The sequence below is a fragment of the Mauremys reevesii genome, linkage group 1 (assembly GCF_016161935.1).
Source record: "Mauremys reevesii isolate NIE-2019 linkage group 1, ASM1616193v1, whole genome shotgun sequence".
Taxonomy (NCBI): Eukaryota; Metazoa; Chordata; order Testudines; family Geoemydidae; genus Mauremys; species Mauremys reevesii.
Genome location: NC_052623.1, coordinates 80,701,696 through 80,725,884, shown reverse-complemented (window position 1 = coordinate 80,725,884; position 24,189 = coordinate 80,701,696). Strand labels below are relative to the sequence as shown.

Genomic DNA, 24,189 nt, shown 5'->3' with positions numbered 1-24,189 from the left:
TCAGTAATGCTCATCGTAACCATATGATCTCTTCTCAGTAATGCTCATTTTAAGAGCTAAGTAATTTGTGTCATAATGGAGGAGTAAACGTGATATTTATACAGGATTCTGGCATCAGGGCATCTATTTTACAAAGACATATTCAAGATAGTGATAGTAATTTGTTTATCATTATCTGTTTCACTAATCCGTAATTGTGATGGTGTGTCTTCTACTAAGCCTGCATTACAGAACTCATTTTTGCTTTTCCAAATCAATAAGGTAACTGTGGATAACTATTAATATATATATTTTGCATCTGCGGAGTGGAAACTTTTAAATATTAAAAAAGAAGTATTGCAGTCCATATTTCATCTACTCTTACAAGACAGGAATGACAGTATTAAGATGCACATTCAGGATAGCACTCTTTCTACTTTGAACGCTGTCAAGAACAAAGTGCTTTACAGACTTAAAATAAATCTAGGTACTAATCCATTGAATTTCTGACAACAGGAGCCCAAGGTTTCCATGCACTTAGCTGAGTACTGCATAAGAGCTTGTGCATTATTTATGTCCACTAATGGTGTTGCAATGCTCTTTGTGTGAAGCAGTGACAGTGCAATCTGCTAAGATAGCTGCTGCTGTGGACAAAGCCATACATTTTCTTGAGCTTGAATTTTTGACAGAATACTCTATTAATGCCAATTCTGCTTAAGTAAATGCTGAACAGAGGTCAGTTGTTCCTTTTTTCCCCTCTCTTATTTTTTAGGAAAACAGTGCCATAAAACTGAAAATGATGTTCTGGGCTTTGCTGAATTTTGCCACAGAATGGTAACTGATAAAGGTCAGTCTGGTTTGTCTACTTTTGTGTTTTTGTGTGATGGTCCAGCGATTAAATAGGAAAGCTCTTAGCATTGGAAAAGGGGAGGGGGTGTTATTAATTCCAGTTTCATTGCCATCATACTCTTCAGTGGATCAATAGAATTAAATGAGCTGAGATATTAGGAAAATATTGTGAAAAGAAGTAGGGTTGTGTTATTTGACCAAGGTTAGTATGAGTATAAAATAAAGAACCATCTATACTGGGCGGTCAATAAATCATAAGACCGATAGGTAAAATGTAATAGGGTATAAAAATCATAAGACTTTAAATAGCTATAATATCTTTCTTTTGTAATATAAATGTTTTCCTAGCAACTTACAGAGAAATTGCTAACTTGGTTTTTTAAACTGATTTAAAAAAAAACAACAACAACATTTTCTGATAGCGTACCCTTTAAAAAATGTGTCCTGATTTTAATAACATTAATTATGTTAAAAATTATAAGGGTTTCCTCCTGTCCTGTGATTTTTAGAAGTGTCTTCTGGATATGCCTTGGATTAACACCATGAACGTGCTCATATTCCCAACTCCCCTTCCTCCTTGTGCACATCCATGCCTGTTGCCTCTGCAGTTTTTTTCATCTTTGCTGTTGCTATCTGGTGAACAGTGCCCTGTTGAAATGGTGTTTACCATCAACAACGCTGTGGAACTGACTAACAGTGAGGGCCTGATTCAGCTCCTTATGCGATCAACCTCCATTGACTTTATTGCGAGCTTGAGCAGGCCACATGGTCAAATGCTCCAAGTACATAAAGTGGAGGAAAAAGGGGTGGGGTGAGGAAGGAGAAAAGTATCTTTTTATTTTCCAGTGAATGTATATTAATACCTAGCTCTTTTTTATCAGCAGATATTGACATGCTTTAGAAAGGAGGTCAGTATTGTTACCCACATTATACAGAAGGGGAAACTGAGGCATAGGGCAGTGATGTGACTTGCCCCAAGTCATGCAGCAGACCAACGATACAGAAGGGAATAGAACCTATGACTCCTTCATCCATATCCAGTGATCTACCTACGAGACTGCACGGCTTCCCCACAGTGGCCTTGATGGTTGCTTGTAACAATAGGTATGCAATTTTCAGATGGAAATGGAAATGTCTTAGTTCTTAGAATAAAAAAATACAATGAAAAAGTTTAACTGATAAGTTTAGCAGTAGGTCCTTCCAAAATAAAGAATTGAGGTGGGAGAGGGGGTACCATGAACCAGGGAACTGGTTATGTAATTTCTTTAAAACAAAGTGGCCAAGGCTTTATTCCACCCAAATGTTTTCCAGATGTCTGGGAGAAAGGTCAGCCTACTTCAAAGAACTGTTCCACCTTCCAGCCTCCAGTACATTCCCCAGTCCAAAGTTGCTGAGTACCTAGTGGGGAGGAAAACATTGTAAATCATAGAGGATAAGGGTTGGAAGAGACCTCAGGATGTCATCTAGTCCAACCCCCTGCTCAAAGCAGGACTAACCCCAGCTAAATCATCCCAGCTGGGGCTTTGTCAAGCTGGGCCTTAAAAACGTGTAAGGATGGAGATTCCACTGCTTCCTTAGGTAACCCATTCCAGTGCTTCACCACCCTCCTACTGAAATAGTTTTTCCTAATATCCAACATAGACCTTCCCCCACTGCAACTTGAGACCATTGCTCCTTGTTCTGTCATCTGCCACCACCGAGAAGAGGCTAGCTCTATCCTTTTTGGAACCCCCCCTTCAGATAGTTGAAGGCTGCTATCAAATCCCACCTCACTCTTCTCTTCTGCAGACTAAATAAACCCAGTTCCCTCAGCCTCGCATAAGTCATGTGACCCAGCCTCTTAATAATTTTCATTGTCCTCCTCTGGACGCTCTCCAATTTGTCCACATCCTTTTCTGTGGGAGGTGGGGCAAACTGGATGCAATAGTCCAGATTTTGCCTCACCTGTGCTGAATAGAGGGGAATAATCACTTCCCTCGATCTGCTGGCAATGCTCCTACTAATGCAGCCCAATATGCCATTAGCCTTCTTGGCAACAGGGGCACACTGTTTTCTCATAGCCAGCATCTCATCCAGTGTATTCACCACGTCCTTTTCTGCAGAACTGCCGCTTAGCCAGTTGTTCCCTAGCCTGTAGTAGTGCATGGGATTCTTCCATCCTAAGAGTAGGACTGTACACTTGTCCGTGTTGAACCTCATCAGATTTCTTTCAGTCCAATGCTCCAATTTGTCTGGGTCACTCTGGACCCTATCCCTACCCTCCAGTATGTCTATGTCTCCCCCCAGCTTAGTGTCATCCATGAACTTGCTGAGGGTGCAATCCATCCCATCATCCAGATCATTAATGAAGATTTTGAAGAAACCAGTTCCAGGACAGACCCCTGGGACACTTTGTTTGATACTGGCTGCCAACTGGACTTCAAGCCATTGATCACTACCCATTGAGCCTGATCCCACATACAACATATCATATTCCCTCTTTCCCACATACAACATATCACTGATGTGGTCCTCTCCACAATGCAGTTTTGGAGGAGTTAGTAGAACCTTAGGGCAATAGAAATGCTCCTCTTAGAGGAGAGGAAGAGAGACATTTCCAGAAGTTTTGCTCGAGTTTAAGAGCTCAAACATTTAAACTAATAATGACGGAATGTTCACCCTAGATCAATGATCAAAAATAGATGGCAGAAACATTTGATCCTATTCACTGGATGTACTGGATGCCCTATTTTCCCATTGCTCTTGTATAAGGGGGGGGGTGTCCCAAAATTGGGAAAGGGGGTAGCAGTCCTTTCTACCTCTCTCTTAGACTTTTTTGTATATGTGCAATGTCTTTAAATTTCCTCTCTGGCTGTGTCAGCATAGAAGGGCTTGATTCCTCTGTGGGATGCACTGATTATGCATAACCCTTCCTTCAACACTATTAACATCAGTCAGATTGCCATACATGGCTATTTTGCTTGGAGGGGTCTGACTTTGCCAGGTAGTGGCATGGGCGACATGCAGGATTCTTAAGGAGAAATATCCATTGACACAGGGGTTAGCTTCTGAAGCTCTCTAGGATAGGAAGGCTTATTGAGTCTCCACAGGCCACCAGCTGAAGAAATTAATTTAAGCGGCTGACTACCCATATGGCGTAATCCGGCACTCATTTGAATCAATGGAAAAATGCCACTTGATTTCAATGGTGCAGGATCAAGACAACAACAATTAAGCTGGGAACAGTGGGAATGAAAATGAGCAGCGGCAAATGGGCATAAAATTAAAAATTCCCACAAAAAGTACATGCAATACAAATTCCTGCTTCCTGTTGGTGAAAGAGTTCAAAGATCAAACATGGGTGGGGGGAGGAGGAGAACTCCTAAAAGGGTGTTGTTCTATTGATGTCTTTAGCTATATCAATTGCAAATGTTTACACAAATTGTGCTCTGAGGTGTGCCACTGTAATCTGGAGTACTTCAGCTGTCTGCAGGAAGGCTGGGTAGGGATTGTCTCACAATCTGGCCCACATATCTCTCTATATAGGTAGATGTAATCAGGCAGATTCTCAGTTGGTGTAAAATTGCTGTAGTTCTATTGTCTTCCATAGCTTTTTTTCCCCACTTGAAAATCTGGCCCACAGTATAATAGAACCTCAGAGTTATGGACACCTCAGGAATGGAGGTTGTTTGTAACTCTGAAATGTTTGTAACAAGCCATTACGGGATGCTCCTCAGGGAGGACTGCTCAGAGCGGGGGCTTATAGCTCTGCTGTGGCTGGGATGGGGATGTGAACAGGCAGCTGGTTCTGGCACCCTGGGGCACCGCAGTATCAGTGTGGTGACTCTGGCCCTTTAAAACTGAGATGCTCTGCTATAGCACAGTGTGCAGGCAGGAGCTCAGGCTCTGGCTCCAGCAGCTTACACTCTAGGCCAGGTTTCAGTAGCAGCTCTGGAAGTTTCTTTCCAGTGCTCTGAGCTTGCAAGCTTGTCTCCCTCCCGGCCAGGGGCAGGGAGTGGGGAAACAGTGTTCACCACCTCCTACCTGTAAGTGACTGCCCCTCGTGGTGAGAGGGGGTGGGGACAGGCAGCCCAGATGTGCCTACCTTTAAGATGCAATACAAGTACAGTACTGTGTTTGTTTGTGGTGGGTTTTTTGTTTTTTTTTTTTGTCTCCGCTACTGTCTGATAGCTTACTTCTGGTTCCCCATGTGTCTGGTTGACTGGTCAGCCCGTAACTCTGGTTTTTGTACCTTCGAGGTTCTACTGTATCTAGAATAATAGGGAATAAAAACAAACCCTATTCAGTGCTATTATAAAACAGTTGCTCTATCCATGCTGGCAAATCTGTCATAAACTCTGATTCTCAGTATTAAAATTCACTTCAGTTTTTAGCTGGGTGTGATGAGTCTGCTGCCTGAAGCAGTTTCATTTTTATAAAATTTGAAAGGCTGGTTGAGCCCATTTTAGTTATAAAAGTGTCAAGAAAGTTGCTAGTGGTTTCAGATAGCTGTTGCACTCGTATTGCTGAAATACTTCAAGCCTTTTAGAGCTCCATTGAATTATAAACATTTTCCAGCTTCTGCAGTGCAGAAGCCATGGAAATTTGCTCTACCCAACTAGCTGATTCAGCAAGAAAGCAGCAGCTCAGTAAAAGCCTAGGCTAACATATGTTATGTTTGTTTATTTCTGCTTGGGATCCCCCCTGACCCTGACATCCACCACGATGTACCCCTGCCTGCAGTGGGAAGGGAAGAATTTTATTCCTTCTACCGCTGCCAAAGAGACAAGGCAGGCACCCCTGCAAAGGTAGGGGCTAGGGAGAAAGATTTATGTATGAGGGGCCCTCAAGAAGTTCTGGTATTAGGATAACCATGAAAACTTCCAAACATTCACCTGAAGTAAGGGCCAGATTCTGTGCCTTGGAGGAAGCAAAGCACAGGAGGCAAAGCTGAGCCAAGGAAATGGCAAGTGCGGCTTTAAGGGAGCTTTGTGTCCCTTGAATTCTGGGCAACTTAGACCAGCCCTGGCCTTGTATGGACATCTATGGGATGCTGCACTGGCCAGAATAGTTGTAGTGCATCATGCTCCAGTGATTCTTGCTCCCGTGCATGGCCCACCTCTATTGTCCATATCCAAGGGGTGTGCAGGAAGGCCACATAGGACTGCTTAATCAGCTGCATGCCAGTAGGGTACCCTCTTTATTTGGCCCCTTAGTGGGTCCTTTATGCCTCTGGAGAGGTCTAAAGGAGCTACAGTGGGGGACAGAATTCAAACACAAATATTCTGATATTTCTCTATCACTAGAACTTGGTTTTAAGGAGTTCCTTCAGCCAAAATTAGAGGAAAAACTCAGCCCCAAAGCAAAGATTTCAAGCACAAATGGTTTTGTTTGGATATTGAATTACAGGGCCTAAAATTAGTCACTTATTGGGTTTGATTCTTCACAGTGCTCATGTGACTCCACAGAGGCGTTAAGCCAGGGGTCGGCAACCTTTCAGAAGTGGTGTGCCGAGTCTTCATTTATTCACTCTAAGTTAAGGTTTTGCGTGCCGGTAATACATTTTAACATTTTTAGAAGGTCTCCTATAAGTCTATATTATATAACTAAACTATTGCTGTATGTAAAGTAAACAAAGTTTTTAAAATTTGTAAGAAGCTTCATTTACAATTAAATTAAAATGCAGATCTTATTGGTTTAGTGCAGTGGTTCTTAACCTGGGATGCATGCACGCCTTGGGAGTGCGAGATGCCCTTTCTGGGGGTGCGAGACATGTGAGATTTTTTTAGACGGTAAATCATCGAAAACATAAATTAAGCACAGGTACGTAACTACAACTACTTTGTTTAATCAAGCCTATGTATTTATTAACATTATACATATTTTAATGATTACTGTCATATACAAACAAAGTTTTCAAGTTTTTAAGCTAATTGTAATGTAATTTTTTATAAGGCTGCAGAGTGCTGGGACCAGGCCAGGAGCAGATCCCTGGGCTGGCTGCCAGTACCTCAGGCTGGGAGGAGGGCTGAACAGGGCCAAAGGCCCAGACCTCGGCTGGCAGGGGGCTGGGCGGCTGGAACCCCAGACCAGCAGTGATGTGAGTGGGGTCGGTGGCTGGTATCCCAGGCCACTCAGCCCGCCGCAGGTCTGGGGTTCCATCCACCTGCTGCTAGCTGAGGTTTCTGTTCACCCAGGCCAGCAGTGGGCCGACCCCGGCTGGCAAGGGGCTGGTGGTCGGGACCCCAGACCAGAAGCAGGCTGAGCAGGGCCGGCAGACAGAATCCCAGACCGACAGCAGGCTGAGTGGGGCCAGCAACTGGGACCCCAGCTGGCAGCAGCGTGCCAGTAAAAATCAGCTTGCATGCTGCCTTTGGCATGTGTGTCGCAGGTTGCCGACCCCTGCTTTAAGCAGTAGAGCAGGGATGAGCACCCTTTGTCATGCTGTCCATCAGAGTAATCTGCTGGTGGATTGGGATGGTTTGTTTACCTGCAGCATTTGCAGGTTTAGCCGATTGCGGCTCCCACTGGCCGTGGTTCATCATTCCAGGTCAATGGGGGCTGTGGGAAGCGGCGCAGGCCGAGGGATGTGCTGGCTGCCCTGGCCCGTCAGTGGATTTCCCTGATGGGCCGCGTGCCAAAGGTTGCCGATCCCTGCAGTAGAGAGTGAAATTTGGCAAGAAAGTCATCCAGAACATGGCTTGATCTCTGTTTAAATTGTGAAGGGGAAAACAAGTAGAATGGGTGAATAAGTGCAGCATGTTGCAAATTCGTGGAACCTTCTGTTCAAAAGCATCATACACAGATTGTATGGAGTGCTTAAATAAATGTACTGTAGTATTTATAAAATAGCTCTTTAGTCATTTCAAAATATTGGGAAAATAAACATCAGGTTCAGAAACTTTTACACAAACATATTCACCCGAGAAGCTAAAAGATTTGGCACTGTTGGTGGTATCGAGTACCTAAGGAAATATTCTATACTGGTGTTTCTACTTGTGGCAGTCCTTCTTCTGCAGTCTACAACAGAAAAGAATCCTCCTGCTGGGAAACAGATTATGTCTGGCACTGCGTAGGTGTGCAGCAAGTGAACGAGGGTACAAAGAACCCTGTTTCTATTTCACATACCAGCAAGGGACCACCATTATTCTGCTCTACGAATACAAAAGTCAAGGTGGTGTTGGCACTGCTGGAAATATTACATACTCCAAAAAGGGTGGGACATGGACACAGAGCCTGGTCTCACCAACTTCTACATCAGAAGGTGGACTGTATCTGATGTGGAGGAGCACACACTCCAAATCTAAGCAATGTTCTCCACAGGCAGAATACCTCGACTGGTATAGTGCCCTAGATACACATCATCACTCTCACTGAGCATTATAAAGGTAAAACAGATTCCGAAGTGTTAAGGATACATCTATCACAGGGGTCAGCAACCTCTGGCATGTGGCTCGCCAGGATAAGCACCCTGGCGGGCCGGGCCAGTTTGTTTACCTGCTGCACTGGCAGGTTCAGCCGATTGCAGCTCCCACTGGCCGCGGTTTGCCACTCCAGGCCAACGGGGGCTGCGGGAAGCCACGGCCAGTATGCCCCTCGGTCTGCAGCGCTTCCTGCTGCCCCCGTTGGCCTGGGACAGCAAACCATGAACAGTGGGAGCCACAATCGGCCGAACCTGCCAATGCAGCAGGTAAACAAACTGACCTGGCCTGCCAGGGTGCTTACCTTGGCGAGCCACGTGCCAGAGGTGGCAGACCCCTGATCTATCAAGTAGCAAAGAGGCAATTCAGCTGTCTTTGTACAGTTGCCTTAAACATAGTATACATAAAGGAAAAAAATATGGCCAAATACATGGCACAGCTGGATAAGAACTTCTCATGACTGTGTTCCCAGACATCTAGTGCCGACTTATGGGCTTAAAGAAACCGTACATAGGGTTTTTAAAGATGGTATAGGAAAAGTCTTGTCTAAAATCATGTTAAATTTAAAATAACCCCTAGCTCCGAGATACTACGGTGATAGACAACTATTAATTATAATAAATAGATAAGAAAGGAAGGCCTGATTATTCACCAACAGAGAAGACATACTTGCAACTGTGGAACCCACTGGTATCGTCACTGAACCCATATGAGAAGGAGAAGCACATAACGTGCCATTTACAACTGCTAAGGTCCCTGACTTGACTGGAAGATTGACAGGCATTTCTGAAGCATAGTGGCTGATTATGCTCAGATTAATATAATGGTGGGTCAGGACCAAGGCTGACATAATACATGGTGGATAGGCACATCAGAGAACAGGGATAAAGAATACAGAAGGAGGGAAAGTTGTAGAGAGAGATGCCAATGCCAGCTAAAGCTGCAAGTGCCATCTATGATAGCAGCCATGGCGACAGAGGTACTGAGTGCAAGGGTTTCCAATGTGTAACTTCCCAACTCTTCCTTCCACTGTTGCTAAATAGTTAGTACATCCAGCAGACAGATCTCCTGTGCTAGTGAACATACCTGGTATTTCTAATGTAAATGGTTGAGTTCATTAGTTTAAAATGGCAGCACTGGAGTCAAGCATTGGAGAAGCTGGTTAAGAGTCTTTTAGGTATAGAACTTCAGATTTACATTTCTCAAAACTTCAAGTAAAATACAGCACTGACTGTTAATATATAACAGATGCACCAGTGTCTTGAGATGAATACATTATAGACAACAAATCATATTTATTCCCATCACAATAACATTTTATTTTACACCTGCTCTTCCTGGTTGCACCTGTGGCATGTTCATTTGGTTGGAACATGGGAGACTGCCAGGATCATAACAAGCTGTGTATCCTTGTTCCCTTGTGTGAAGTTTTTCTTTTAGTTATTCTTCAGCTTTTCACATAGATTCTCATATGCAATCATTTTATTCAATAAGCAAATTGGTATTAATGTAGCATTGAAAACCCAGGAAATTCCAAAAGTTAAGGTGGAATGCTCAACTTCATCTCTACCTCTGCTGTGCCTTAATGTACAGTGGCCACCCTTAAAAACCCTTCAATTCCCTTTGAAGATATATAACATTAAGTAGTATTCACCTATTCACTATGCTGGGGAATAATAGAAATATTGCAGCACCATTAGCTAGTTGCAAAGGCAACTTTATGATATTTTAAAAGGCATCCACTGCATATACTCTCTTTGTATAATTCTATATTGTTAGTTAAATAATACTGTAGGCTACATCCTTTAGCTTTACTTTAGATCGTCCTAATTGACTTCAGTGCAACAACATGAGGAGTGAGGTGTGACTCTGTGTGACTAAGGAGCACACAATGCGGTCCTATATTTTTTTGAAAGCGTTCAGTGTGAAGTTACATCTTAGAGATGGTGTATGCCTTTGGTTTTGGGTGTCTACACTGTAAAAAGATAGGTTCTTAACTCTGGTTGGTTACATTGGGTTAAACCACAGGCTTCTTTAGGCTTTAATTCAAGCTGCTAATCTGAGTTAAAAGACAAGTTGCTGTGCCTTCACTTCTGTTTTAATGGAGTTAGCTAATGTGGGTTAGTTTTCCCAAATTTTGCAGAGTAAACATATCCTTTGTCCCTACTCTTTAGGATAGTCTAGCACGGCTAGCAGAGTGGTGATTTCCCCCTTGAACTCTGGGATTGTGGTTGTTCCTTGTGTTCAAGAGGGAAGACAAATGCTCCTTATGCTATCTAAACACCCTTAAACTGAGCCATTCAAAATCTAGCTTTCTGCATCTAGAACAGGTGTCGGCAACATCTGGCACGCGGCTCGCCAGGGTAAGCACCCTGGCGGCCTGGGCCGGTTTGTTTACCTGCAGCTTTGGTAGGTTCGGCCTATCGCGGCTCCCACTGGCCGTGGTTTGCAGTCCCAGGCCAATGGGAGCAGCGGGAAGCTGCGGCCAGCACATCTCTCGGCCCACGCCGCTTCTCGCAGCCCCCATTGGCCTGGGACAGTGAACTGCGGCCAGTGGGAGCTGCGATTAGCCGAACCTGCCGACGTGGCAGGTAAACAAACCGGCCCAGCCCACCAGGGTGCTTACCCTGGCGAGCCGCGTGCCAGAGGTTGCCGACTCCTGATATATCATTTCTCATTTTCCCAGTGAAAACAAAGTGTCATATTATCATTCTAGATCAGGGTGCTTACCCTGGTGAGCCGCGTGCCAGAGGTTGCCGAACCCTGTGATATATATTATTGCAATAGTTCCAAATTTTTCTAAATTTTTTGTTATATAGAGACCACTTCCAATCAATGAAATGGTTTGAGGCTTTTTGTCTGGCATTACAAAACATAGGTACATAAAATGGATAAAAAATGAGTGAGGCAAAGATGGCTGTGAAATTTCAGAAAAGAACAATCTTCTATCATTGTTTTTGAAAATGTGTAGTTCATTAGTATATGTTTATTATTATTGTTTATATCCACACACTTATATCTGCTAGTTTTTTTTTCATTAGATATCATAATTTGTAAATTGAGGAACACCTACATTTCTGTGAAATAAGGAGAGGGTCTATTGTAGCAAACACCGGTCCTAATGTAGTTATAGCTCCAATTGGAATTACATTTTTATGTAATTCCACTTTGATTAGTGGTGTTCAGGAGTTCTAAAAGGTTCAAGTTTGAAATGGTATTTGAAATATCCACTGGAACAAGGAACTTACACATTTGGCTACCTCTGAAATTTTATCTAGGTTCCTATAATGTCATAGAATCATAGAATCGTAGGACTGGAAGGGACCCTGAGAGGTCATCTAGTCCAGTTCCCTGAACTCATGGCAGGAGTAAATATTGTCTAAACCAGTGGTTCTTAACCTGGGGTGCACACACCCCCAGGAGGCGAGATGCCCTTTCTGGGGGTGTGAGATATGCCAGATTTTTTTAGAAGGTAAATCACTGAAAACACAAATTAAGCACAAGGCACTTAAGTACAACTACTTTGTTTCATCAAACCTATGTATTTATTAACATTATACATTTTTTAACGATTACTGCAATATACAAACAAAAAATATATCTAGGTTTAAGGGGTGTGAGAACATACTTTTTAGGTTTAAGGGATGCAAGAACATATTTTGATTTTTGATAAGGGGTGCAAGAATATATAAGGGGTGAGAGAGCCAAAGGGGTGCAGGCTGCAGTAAAGGTTAAGAACCACTGATCTAAACCATCCCTGATAGGTGTTTGTCTAACCTGTTCTTTAAATTCTCCAATGAGGGAGATTCCACAGCTGACCTAGGCAATTTATTCCAGTGCTTAACTACCCTGACAGTTAGGAAGTTTTTCCTAATGTCCAACCTAAATCACCTTTGCTGCAATTTAAACCCATTGCTTCTTGTTCTATCCTCAGAGGTTAGAGAACAATTTTTCACCCTCCTCCTTGTAACAACCTTTTATGTATTTGAAAACTGCTATCATGTGTCCCCTCAGTCTTTTTTTCTCCTGTCTAAGCAAACCCAATTTTTTCAGTCTTCCCTCATAAGTTATGTTTCTTACACCTTTTACCATTTTTGTTGCTCTTCTCTGGACAATTTGTCCACATATTTCGTGAAATGTGGCACCAGAACTGGACACAATACTCCAGGGGTCGGCAACCTCTGGCATGCGGCTCGCCAGGGTAAGCACCCTGCCAGGCCGGGCCAGTTTGTTTACCTGCCGTGTCAGCAGGTTCATCCAATCGCGGCTCCCACTGGCCGCGGTTTGCTGTCCCAGGCCAATGGGGGCGGCGGGAAGCTGCGGCCAGCACATCCCTCACCCGCGCCGTTTCCCGCCGCCCCCATTGTCCTGGACAGTGAACAGCGGACAATGGGACCTGCCGACGCGGCAGGTAAACAAACTGGCCCGGCCCACCAGGGTGCTCACCCTGGCGAACTTCATGCCAGAGGTTGCCGACCCCTGCAATACTCCAATTGATGACAAATCAGCATATAAGCAAGACATGAGAAGGAATTCTTCTGCTGTACTCTAACTCTCCTACTAATACATCCTAGTATGATGTTTGCTTTTTTTTTTTTTTGGCAAAAGTATTACACTGTTCACTTATATTTAGCTTGTGATGCACTATGATCTCCAGATCCCTTTCCACCATACTCCATCCTAGGCAGTCATTTCCCATTTTTATGTATGCAACATATTGTTCCTTCCTAAGTGGAGTATTTTACATTTGTCCTCATTGCATTTCATCCTATTTACTTCAGATCATTTCTCCAATTTTCCAGATCATTTTCAATTTTAATCCTATTCTTCAAAGCACTTGCAACTCATCTCATCTTGATATTGTCCGTAAAGTTTATAGGTGTACTCTGTATGCCATTATGTAAATAATTGATGAAGATATCAGACAGAACCAGATCCAGAACTGATCCCTGCAGGACCCCACTCAATATGCCCTTCCAGCTTGACTGTGAACCACTAACTACTTTCTGGAAATGGCTTTCCAATCAGTTATGTATCTAGGGTTGCTGACCCTCAAGGATTGGCCTGGAGTCTCAGTAAATTAAAAATTAATCTTTAATTAAAGATTATGTCATATGAAGAAACCTCCAGGAATATGTCCAACCAAAATTGGCAACCTTATATGCACCCATCTTATAGTAGCTCCATCTAGGTTGTATTTCCCTAGTTTGTTTAGGAGAAGATCATGCAAGTCGGTATCAAAAGCCTTACTAAGTCAAGATACACCACATCTACTGCTTCCCCCCATCCAGAAAGCTTGTTACCTGTCACAGAAAGCTAATAGGTTGGTTTTACATGATTTGTTCTTGTCAAATCCATGCTGACTGTTACTAATCATCTTATTATTTTCTAGGAATCTGCAAATTGATTGCTTAATTAGTTTCTCCATTATCTTTCTGGGTACTGAAGGTAAGCTGACTAATCGATAATTCCCTGGGTTGTGCTTATTTCCCTTTTTATAGACTGGCACTATATTTGCCCTCTGGAATCTCTCCCATCTTCCATGACTTTTAGAAGATAATCACCAGTGGCTCAGATATTCAGATCCTTGAATATTCTAGGATGTATTTCATCAGGACCTGGTTACTTGAAGACATCTAACTTGTCTAAGTCATTTTTAACTTGTTCTTGTTCCCTATTTTAGCCTCTGATCCTACCTTATTTTCACTGCCATTCACTATGTTAGAGGTCCAATTGCTACTAACCTTTCTGGGGAAGACTGAAACAAAACAGCCATTTTACACTTCTTCCTTTCCACATTTTCTGTTATGGTTTTCCCCTTTTCATTGAGTAATGGCCCTATCCTGTCTGTGGTCTTCCTCTTGCTTCTAATGTATTTGTAGAATGTTTTCTTGTTAGCCTTTATATCTCTAGTTAGCTTAATCTTGTTTTGTGTGTTGGCCTTTCTAATTTTATCCCTACATACTTGTGTTGTTTGCTTATAACTTGACCTAGTGTAGGACTCTTTTTGAGTTTCATATCATTGAAGATCTCGTGGTTATGGTCTCTTGCCATACTTCCTATCTTTCCTATGCGGTGGGAGAGCTTGTTCTTGTGCCCTTAATAATGTCTCTTGGAAAAATTTCCAACTCTCTTGAACTATTTTTCTCCTTAGACTTGCTTCCCATCAGATCTTACCTACCAACTCCCTGAGTTTGCTAAGGTCTGCCTTCTTGAACTTCATTATCTTTATTGTGCTGTTTTCCCTCATATCGTTCCTTAGAGTCATGAACTCTACCATTTCATGATCACTTTCACCCAAGCTGCCTTCCACTTTCAAATTCTTAACTTGTTTCTCCCTATTTGTCAAAATCAAATCTAGAACAGCCTCTCCCCTAATAGCTTTCTCCACCTTCTGAAATATATTCATGAATGTCACATTTGAGCATCACATTTGTGATGTTAAAGAGTTACTCTGGATTATGTTGCCATGGGTCACTCTAGATTTATACTGGAGTCACTGAGAGCAGAATTTGGCCCTAACTGTCTGTTTTGAGCTGTTTTGATAATTGGAGTTTTATTTCTTTGACCTGTAAGCACTTTGAGTATTTCATACTCAAATGGCAGGACCCATAAGAAGAACAACAATATTTATGTTCTCAAATTGTGTGTCATAGCCCAGAAGTAGGCTTCCCTAGGCATATTTATAACTTTCAATAAAGTAATCTTTCATAAATCCAGGTCTTTAACAATAGTTAGAATATATATGGTAAAATCCTGGCATCACCAAAATCAATGGTAAATTTCCTATTGATTTCAATGAAGACCGGTTTTTACCCCACCATCTGAAAACAGAGTAACTGAGATTATTTTAAAAGAAAACAAAGATAGTTTCATTTGCCAAGAAACTTTATAATCTTAAGAAACATGGCAGGGGAATAGCAATCTTTACTTCTTCGTTTTATTAAACTTATTTAGAGAAATAGGTAGAAGACTGTTCTGTTAATGTAATAAACATTCATTCACCAAAAATTCAACTGTAATAGTGTAAATTCATAACAAATGTTCAAACCAGAGCAACTACCCACCACTATTTACACCAATGACATGTGATATACTCTGAATCTGGATATACAGTGTATTTCCCTTTTATAATAGTCTCTGAGAGATTTACTAGCCATTAGAGCTTTTCCCCAGATGTACGTTCTTTTCATGTCTAATCTGTTACTACTTTCCCAGCAGCCACAGCTCATTGGTTGTCTATACATAGTCTGAAAATGATTTTCAGTTTTGTTCAAAGGCCAACAATTCTAATAATAGAAACTGGAAAGAAATGTGTGCTTTCACATATTTGCTTTATTAGGTCTCTTTTAAAATAAAAGCTCTTGTATAAATTATTTAGGATTTGAGATCCTATCTGGTCAACAAAACAAGGATATTTCTAGGTAAAACTTAAGCTTGCTAATATTATGACTAGTCAGAATGTGAGGAGTTCAGAGATCCTTTCAAATTCCTGACAAGTTAAGGCTTTAGCAAAACTCTAAATATACCTCTACCTTGATATAACGCTGTTCTTGGAAGCCAAAAAATCTTACCGTGTTATAGGTGAAACCATGTTATACTGAACTTGCTTTGATCCACCGGAGTGTGCAGCCCTGCCCCCCCCCGGAGCACTGCTTTACCACGTTATATCCAAATTTGTGTTATATTGGGTGGCGTTATATCGAGGTAGCGGTGTATGTTCGACCCATTCAACGTGTTTCAAAGTTTGGCAGAAGAAAAATTAGATGAAACAATATCTTGGCATACATTTTCCCTTGATATATGCATGTAACTTCTGTGAAATTAATGGAAATTACATACCAATAAATGGTCAGAATACTCTGCACAGCCAAAAAGCAACTAGTTCAGATTTCCTGATTTTGTTGCTTCCAGTGTGTCACTATACCAAAGCCAAAAAAATTGGAAAGATACAGTACTAACAGAGTAGAGCTAAAACATGGACTTATTTATTTCCAGATAGTATTATCTCCAGCTTTTTCAGATTTTGATTAGCTTGGTAATTGCACAACAGAAAAGTGTACATTATTCTTTCTAATCCTCTTTTCTAATCCAAAGTTGTCATAGCTTTTTATTGGTGGAAAAGACATGAGTTTCACTGTGCTAGTTTGTAAAGCAGAGTTCTTTTCATTATCCTGATACCTGGTGCAAAGAGTTAGCTCCAGGGGCAGGTAGGCTTCACCTTCTTCTGGAAGGCAGCTTCCAACATATTGAATGCTAGCTCTTTGGTGAAGTTATGTCTTTCATTGGACCAACTTCTGTTGGTGAGAGAAAGACATGCTTGGTAAGCTTGAAAGCTTGTCTCCCTCACCAGCAGAAGTCGGTCCAATGAAAGATGTGACCTCCCCCACCTTGTCTCTATAATATCTTGGGACCGACAAAGACAAAACAACATTGCATACCACTCTTTGATGGCATTTTTTAGTGCCATCTACTTCCATGCATATTTCTCTTTCTTTTTGTCTAACTAAATAAAGTCTAAATATAAAACCCAAATGTGAAAAATTTGTAACATTGAAATTGGTGGAAAGGTTGAAGTTAAAGGTGAGAAAGTTACTTTGCAGCAGTTTGGTAGTTGATAACAGAGCAGTGTGACAGGGTAAAATCATTTGCTTTTAAATTTGGAAAGATGACATTCTATAGCTAGTATAACCCCTGGGTCATCTGGGGCAAACTGTAGCTATTTCTGTAGCTGCCTCGAGTAAATATTGTTCCTCATATTCAGCTGCACTTTCACTAGACTGACTTCTACAGTACTACTTCTCATAGTTCCCATAAGTGTAGTATTTACTGCTGCTTAATGACATCCTGCATATAACTTTACATAATCTACCTTGATAGAGTTATTTTGGCAGGCAACTTTGTTAGAAGTGGTTTTGTGTTTACCACATTGATGTTTCATGAGGTTTCCAAGAAAGAGTTATAAGCTTGACTGAATCACAACCACCGGATTTTTATTGCCATTCTTTTCAGGTGTTTTAACTGGCACAGATTCCACAAGGATATTCAGAAAAAAAGACAGATGCTTGTTTGTTCTTTTTTTTATTATTATTTTGGCTGGGTTGGAAACTTTTAAATATATTGCTCAAAAGGAATTCATTCACTATATGGAATAAGTGCTATTCCATTCCAAAGCTTTTATTTCATTTCATCTTCTGCCCTCACACTCCTGCCTCTGTCATATCTTTTGAATTATGTTGCCCGGATCTATTGTATAAAAGGGCCTGATCTGCTAGTTCAATCAGTTATTTGATAATCAGAGGTAGCAATAATTGAATGCATTAATGATTAATCAGTCATGCTGCCATTATGCTAAATGTCATTTTCAAATATCATTGGGTCTGCTTTTTACTTAAATAGGGCACTATTTTTACAAGGTTAATAAACTTAATTGGGAAATTGCAACATTGCAAATAGCTTTTTGTTTGTTTTTGCTGCCTGTTTACACCATTGATGTGGATCATAGGCAGGGACAAATAAATCCACAAGGAATTCTTTGGAATAAACATGGACAACCATTTTTTCCCCAAATATTTTACCATACCCAACTCTTCCCCCAATATCTATGGAATTTCTTCAGGGATGTCTTTTGATAATTTCATTTTCTATTGTATATGTCCATATGAATATATTTCAGTATCAGTAATTACTGTGATATGCAGAAAATAACATTCAAAATATGTATCAGGCTCAACTGCCTTTGCTGCTTTTTGGAGCCATCTTATTGGAAACCAATAAACTGTAATGAGAGAAACTTCTTAGATGATGGCACTGCTTTACCCTAAAAAAAAAAGAGGTGTCCGGTGGTACCTTAAAGACTAACAGATTTATTTGGGCATAAGCTTTCTTGAGTAAAAAAACCCGCTTCTTCAGATGCATGGAGTGAAAATTACAGATACAGGCATAAATATACTGGCACATGAAGAGAAGGGAGTTACCTTACAAATGGAGAACCAGTGTTGACAAGGCCAATTCAGCGAGGGAGGATGTGGTCCACTCCCAATAATTGATGAGGAGGTGTCAATACCAAAAGAGGGGAAATTGCTTTTGTAGTGAGCCAGCCACTCCCAGTCCCTATTCAAGCCCAAATTAATGATGTTAAGTTTGCAAATGAATTGTAGCTCTGCAGTTTCTCTTTGAAATTTGTTTTTGAAGTGTTTTTGTTGAAGGATGGCTACTTGTTTTTGTGGATACAGACTAACATGGCTACCCCTCTGCTTTACCCTGAAGATTAAAAGACAAAAGCAAATATTTCCATTCTCTTAGTAATTATTTGATAGAATATGAAACAACTGGCATATGCAGCATTTTGCATTTTCCAAATAAAAGGAACAATGGCAATGATCATCCAGCCACATGCTGTAGGTACATTAGAGTCCCCTAAAAACTCAACAGGTGCCAGTTATTACCATGTCCACAGATATGGCCCATTCTAAGTATAGGGGAATAATACAATATTTCATATATTGCTGATTTATAATGGCACCACTGTACATTCACACATTCATTAAATGTTTGTGGTATAATATTCCACAATGAAATGCTGGCATTTAAATGAACAGAAGTAAGTTTCAAAGTTAGCACTGAATTAAGATGGAAATGGGATGATCTATATGTAGTCTCTCCTTAATCTATTTATACAATTTCCATTTATATCAATTGCTCTTGCACAGGTGAATGGAAGGAAACCTACAGGTATGGATGGCCCTAATTTCTAATTTGTTCTAGCTGTGTGCTGGCTCAAAGAGAAACCAATGTGCTGGGTTATATTGTGACAGCTCTACTTGCACTAGGAAGAGCTGGAATAATATTAATTTTGAATTTAAGACTTGAACAAAGAGAAGAAAGTAAAAATTCCATGATTGCATACCCTTCTCTGGGTTTCAGCTTAGGCAGACCATGTGTGGTCTCTTTCAGGCTCAGCTCAGAAAATCACTTAAGTAAGTGTTTAAATTTCATTGAATCCAAGGTGGCTTTTGGAGAAGCAGGACTTCTGAGAGCTTGAGAGCTGCAGGGTCTATATCCAGCATCCAGCATCCAGGTGTACATCCAGCATCCTCAGTGAATAATCCCTTTTGTTTACTGAGACACCCTGCCTGTTCTCAGTTGTGAGAGACACTATATGTCTAATGCTGCAGGGTGCTGAGCAGATCCTGTGAGATGCTGAGCATGCTGAACTTCCATTGAAGGTCATTCTCAAAATCAGTAGTCCATACATAGATATATTTTCTGTATGCTTCTGCTTTAGTTTTCTCCTAGTCCAATACTCTTCCGGTCCACTTAAGTAGAAGTTCCATTGCTGAGAACCAAAATTACCCAAAACACAGAAGAGCTGATTCTCATTAACACTGAGGCCCATTTACACAGCTTTGGCTAAATAAAGGAGCCTTAAAGTGAGAGTAAAATACTGCCAGGACAGTGTAAAGGGACCTCATTGTAAATGAGAATAAAGCGTTTAGTCTCCTGTTGGTACACACCAGGAAAATAATGATCCCTTGGCCTCCTAAAGTATTTTTTTCAAACCACTCCCGTGAAGTGAAGATGTTAGTTCTAGAATGTTTGGCAACATTTTGAAATATATAAAGATGAGCAGTGAAATCAAGCAAATTCAAGAATATAGACTTAAACTCACATGTATATAGGGAACCTACACAATGAATAAGTAACGAGGCATGCTGTACATTCATCTGTGCTAATAAAACTTAACTAATATCAATTTACTGAGCTGTTGCAATAAGATGCACAAATGAAACCACAATAAGGACAAAAGTGGAATTAAAGGGGAGACAGCCGAGCAAATCCTTCTATAGGGAACATTCAGTTGTTGTACAGCAGACAAAATCAAATGCCTGCACAGTAAAAATCAATGAAAAAGGTAGTCATGCATATCTCACAAATGTGAAAAATGAGGCACAAATTATACAAAGAAGAATGGATTTCAATTTGAAATTGCATTTGAACATTTAAAATGTTTTCAGCTCTTACTCTTGACTCAGGGGTCACTCCCACATACCGTGGCAGCCATGAGGATAAAACTGACAAAAGAGTATCTTATAGAGTGCAATACTTGTAAGAGCATCTGATCACCCTGAGCAGCACCTGGGTTAATATCTGTAGCAGCTGTCCTGATCTCTACGGTTTAAGCTTTTAGCTAACTTTAATTAAATAGAAGCTTTGGTGTACCAGGATCCATATGACTGGGACATGAATAAAAGAAACAAACAGCAGAGACTGGCATATGGTTGAAGGCACATGCATCGTATGATTTTTTTTCCTGGTGACTATATTTTAACATTCATGAGCAGCAAAAGAGCTTAAAACAGAAATAGAATTGTCTCACTGGACTTGAAACTTTGACTGCTACTGAGGGTTCCCCCCCCCCTATTTCTTCTATCGCAGCATGCATACTAAAATTAAAAAAAACCTATAGGTATTAATTGTCATGCACAATCTGCAATGTTTAAATGGGCCCTGTGGATTTTGGTATGAAACCAAACCAATCAGTTACAAGCTATTTTTCTCTTCTGTTAGATGTTCTACTGCAATATTTGCATAAATGTAACCATGCTGTCCGTCTTTTAACTTTCACTCAATTAATTATGCTCCCAGCCCCCTGCTGATGGACAAAAATGAGACTTCATCTGCAAATAGCTTCAGCAGTTTACATCTTATTAAATGCCAAAATCTAGTTAACAGTTTGAGAATTCTCATGTCAGACATTTCAACATGCCAGTTTTAACACAAAACTCTTTTTTTTTTTAAAGGAACTCACTGCTCCAAGTCAGGGAGAGGAAAATGGGGATAAAGGTAATGGACAGATAAGAATTTTATACAAATTATGTACTTAGCATATGTGGCATATTCTGAGTGTGGCTTAATTGGTTCGCCTAATAATGAAAAACATTGAAAAAGACTACTACTTGACAACAAAATGGTCTCTGCAAATTGCAAACAGCTTTCGTCTACAGTATCACCTTTTATAATTTATATAAAAGTCTGTGCAAGCCCAGGAATAAGTAGATTACATACTACAGCATTCTTTAAAAAATAACTTTTCTATTACTCTTTGCGACAGGTTTTACATTTTGCATCAAGCATCTGGTGCTTTCATTTTCCAGTACATAGTGTTCTGTTATACTTTATACCATGCTGGGTTGTTTCTTGATTTAAAACAGCAAAGGGAAAGCAATGTGCTATGTGTATATGTTACAGACAAAAAACCAGAAGTATGCCATGTTCAAAAATAAACTAAAATATACGGGTTCACTCTGTAACCGTGGCCAGGTCACTTAACTTCCTTGTTCTTTCATCAGCCCATCTATAAAGCTGGATATAGTCAAGATCTCACTGAAAAACATATGCTACATCTGAGTTTTTGCTATCTCTTATGAACACATGGAAAAAAAAAAGATCTAGTCAAATTTCCCTTAAAGTTTAAAAGTTTATTTTATTTATTATTGTCGTTAGATATAACTACTTCTTTATCAGTCTATAATTTATTGAAATTCACCTGTGTCTATAAATCTGAAACACATGATTGAACAGTGGCATATTGAAAATGTAACTTGTATTTCACCATTATGTAGCATTCTACCGGACTGTTCATACTCTGATAAAGTCATGTCAAGTACTTCCTGTGATAATTTGATACTCAGCATCCAACCTGAAAGCGAGGTTTTTTTCCCCAAAACTTTCTGACATATTATCTGGGTTATTGTGACATATTGTGTCATGTTTGTTGTCTCATGTTATAAGCTAATGTGACAGAGCTGGATATGACATGATGATTCATGACAGAAATGTCAGAAATTAAAAAAAAGAAATACAATTCATGTCCAATCATATACCAATTATCAGCTCTTGTAAAAAGTGCCGAAATTTGTCATGTGGGCTTAATCAAAAAGAAGAAAAAAATCCCCTTGCATTTTTTTTCATGCATTATTAATAGAAAATAATTAATTATAGAAATGCATTTATGCAAATTCAATATCAGCTCTTTTCTTTGATTTATAACTAATGTTCACATATGCTTTAGTTGATATAAATATCAATGAGATTTGGGGGTCAAAGTCAGCAAATAGATTGTAGAATCCCCAACACCTCCTACTCACCCACACCCACCATAAAATCCTAGGTATAATGCCCATTGGGGACCTGCTGCCCGCAGGAATTCATTTCCCTGTAGTGCTGAGAAGGTATCAGAAGCCTGCCTTGTATATATAAATGGATGTCATCTCATAGTCTGATGATGAGGCCCATGAGGTATATGCTGCTGTTTTGTATGATGTTGCTATTGCTGTATTCCAGTGTTTGTTATTTGTATTGGAATAGTGCCCATGATGTGTCTCATGCATAATACTTTACCCCAAAGTGCTTACAATCTATTAAGACAAGGCACAGATGTACGGTGTGGGAGAGTGATAAACCTTTAAAAATAAAATCAACTATACTCTTTTTGCCTCTTTTATAGCTACTACCAGCCAGAGGAGGGGGAGGGATAGCTCAGTGGTTTGAGCATTGGCCTGCTAAACCCAGCATTGAGAGTTCAATTCTTAAGGGAGCAATTTGTGGATTGGCCCTGCTTTGAGCAGAGGGTTGGACTAGATGATCTCTCAAGGTCCCTTCCAACCCTAATAATCTATTAATTTGTTGCAGATGTAATGATACAGATGAGTGTTGAGGAGTTATTTGAAAGAGGAGAGAGTGATAACCTTATAGTCTAGTTCAGGGTGTGTGTGTTCTGTAGCCATTGGCTAACAGACATTGTAGAAGGAAGCATGGAGCTGGTTGTAAGAAGTGTACTAATAAGAGGGTGAGGTTAGTATCACTGGTAGAATGAGTGCAGGCAACACAAGAAGAGACAAGAATGGTTGGCAATGTCAAAAGGGACAGTGAAAGGGGGAGTGAAGAAGACTAGGGAGGAAAGATAAAGCAGTCATTTGACTGCCATCTGTATTACCCACATCTGATATGTAAGGGAAAGACTTTTTATTTATTTTTGTTAGTTTTAATACTTACAAAACATGATGGACTGGCTGCTTTGAAGACCAATGTCCTTTTCTTCTCCAAATAGGGACACGTGGGGATAGTGTGATCTAATCCACCCAGTCAAACAATTGTTCATCAACACTGACCACTTGTAGGGATGACAATGTAGGTCAATCTCTAACAACCAGGATGTGAATTAATGACAATTACAATGATAAATGTTCTAATGTGGTCTTCTGTTCACCAAAGAAAAGCTCCTGGATCTGTTAATGATGAGAAAAGTGGATGATGCATAGGTTTGTTCCAAATGGATTTTAATTTGATTTAAAAGGCTTTTCAAGGAGCAGGTGACTTCTAATGTGGTTCCTTTGGGCTTTGATTTTACTCTAAGGGCACATGGAGGTTGGGAGTTAGTCACTCATTTTTTTAGGTCCTGGAACAGAAATGAATATTGAAATACTGGAATTTTCTGTTGTCAGTTATTGGCACTCAATGGTGGTTTCTGTTAGCTGAAGGCAGCTGGTGTTGATTTGTTCTGTCAGGTATACAAATATGGTTTCTTTAAATCTGTAACAGAAAAACAGGCAAAAGTGGGGTTTGGGAAGTTACCTATCCAAGAAAGTTCTGGAAGAAGTAGCAAAGAAGAAATTGCCCAAGGGAAAATGGAAGCAAACTAAAAAGTTTCTCTTTAGCACATCAAACTCCCTGGATGAGGATATGTAGCACTGGTACAAGCCCTGTATAATACCAGTGCAGTATATTGACACAGGGGTTTGCACTTGTGTAGCAAAGTAGAACATGCCATAATGTATTTCATGACATACCTAGCATAATTATCCATCTCATATTTGTTCGCACAGGGGCTCAGGAAACAAATTGGGTGTCTTATTCTGTAACCCATACTCACATGACTGCTTCTTACTTTCATGAGCAG

At 40.4% G+C, this 24,189-nt stretch overlaps 1 long non-coding RNA gene across 2 annotated transcripts in view; it reads left to right on the top strand.

Annotated features, from left to right (window-relative positions):
- The window catches only part of LOC120387869, an 82,738-nt gene that overhangs the window by 38,237 nt on the left and 20,312 nt on the right, over positions 1-24,189 (top strand). Inside the window, exons 2-5 of one of the 2 annotated variants that reach the window (XR_005590387.1) lie at positions 752-826; positions 1,713-1,932; positions 13,621-13,676; positions 21,032-21,074. This is a non-coding gene — a long non-coding RNA (uncharacterized LOC120387869). Of the gene's footprint in view, positions 1-751; positions 827-1,712; positions 1,933-6,508; positions 6,631-13,620; positions 13,677-21,031; positions 21,075-24,189 lie in introns of both variants that reach the window. The other variant, XR_005590386.1, reaches the window with a different exon arrangement.